This window comes from Nycticebus coucang, chromosome 8, assembly GCF_027406575.1.
Source record: "Nycticebus coucang isolate mNycCou1 chromosome 8, mNycCou1.pri, whole genome shotgun sequence".
NCBI classification, from domain to species: domain Eukaryota; kingdom Metazoa; phylum Chordata; class Mammalia; order Primates; family Lorisidae; genus Nycticebus; species Nycticebus coucang.
The window spans coordinates 2,875,903-2,877,461 of NC_069787.1; the positions used below are offsets into that span (position 1 = coordinate 2,875,903).

The 1,559-nt window shown below is 47.5% G+C and overlaps 1 non-coding gene across 1 annotated transcript; it reads right to left on the reverse strand.

Moving 5' to 3' along the window:
- Positions 1 to 307: 307 nt before the first annotated feature.
- LOC128592815 (U6 spliceosomal RNA) lies at positions 308 to 414 on the reverse strand. The gene has a single exon (XR_008382029.1). It is a non-coding gene; the product is annotated as a U6 spliceosomal RNA (small nuclear RNA).
- Positions 415 to 1,559: the final 1,145 nt, after the last annotated feature.

The window sequence follows — 1,559 nt, forward strand, 5'->3', positions numbered from 1 at the left end:
ACTACAGGCGCCCGCCACAACGCCCGGCTATTTTTTTTTTTGGTTGCAGTTTGGCTGGGGCCGGGTTTGAACCCGCCACCCTCGGTATATGGGGCCGGCACCTTACCGACTGAGCCACAGGCGCCACCCTGAATTTCTTTTCTTTTTTTTTTTTTTTTTATTTTTTTCTTTTTTTAAATTTTTTTATTAAATCATAACTGTATACAATGATATGATTATGGGGCATCATACACTCACTACATAAACCATTTGACACATTTTTATCACAGTGGTTAACATAGCCTTTCCGGCGTTATCTCAGTTACTGAAAAATATGGAACACTTCACGAATTTGCGTGTCATCCTTGCGCAGGGGCCATGCTAATCTTCTCTGTATCGTTCAAATTTTAGTATATGTGCTGCCGAAGCGAGCACTGAATTTCTTTTCTTTATAATAACCTTGTCTCAGGGTTTTGGGGGTTTCAGGGGGGTTTTCTGGAGACAGTCTCACTCTGTTGCCCCACGCAAGGGTGCTGTGGACTCAGCCTAGCTCACAGCAACCTCAAACTCCTGGGCTCCAAGCGATCCTCCGGCCTCAGCCTCCCAGGTAGCTGGGACTACAACCATGCAACAACATGCCTGGCTTTCTATAGCTTTTTGTGTATACCTTCCTCAATGATTTATTTATTTATTTACTTATTTATTTTTGAAGCAGAGTCTCACTATGTCACCCTTGGTAGAGTGCCATGATGTCACAGCTCACAGCAACCTCAAACTCTTGGGCTTAAGCGATTCTCCTATCTCAGCCTCCCAAGTAGCTGGGACTACAGGCGCTTACAACACCCAGCTACTTTTTTTGTTGTTGTTGCAGTTGTCGTTGTTGTTTTAGCTGGCCTGGGCCGGGTTCAAACCCTCCAGCCTTGGTGTATGTGGCTGGTATGGTAATCACTGTGCTGCGGGCACCAAGCCCCTCAGTGACTTATCTGTACGTTTGTCTCCCACACTTGACCACGAAGGCAGAGACCATGCCTCATCTACTGTTTTTATCGCAGCTGAAGAGGGTCTGGGCCAATTCTTTGAGCTACTGGCTTATTTAAAAAGGGGGAATGGTGGCTCGGCACCCATAGTTCAGTGGTTAGGGTGCCAGCCACATATACTGGGGCTGGCAGGTTCGAACTCAGCCCGAGCCTGCTAAAACAACAATGACAACTACAAAAAAAAAAAAATATAGCCAGGCCTTGTAGTGGGCGCCTGTAGACACAGCTGCTTGGGAGGCTGAGGCAAGAGAATCGCTTAAGCCCAAGAGTTTGAGGTTGCTGTCAGATATGATGCTACAGCACTGTACCGAGGGCTCTATCCCAAATAAATAAATTAATTAAATTAAAAGGCAGGGGAAGGCTCGGCGCCTGTGGCTCAAGTGGCTAAGGTGCCAGCCACATACCCCTGAGCTGGCGGGTTCGAATCCAAGCTGGGCCCACCAAACAACAATGATGGCTGCAACCAAAAAAAGGCAGGGGAGGGTGTAGGAGAAAGGTGCCCTGGGAAGCTCCCACCTAACAGGCACAATGTAGGGGAATATG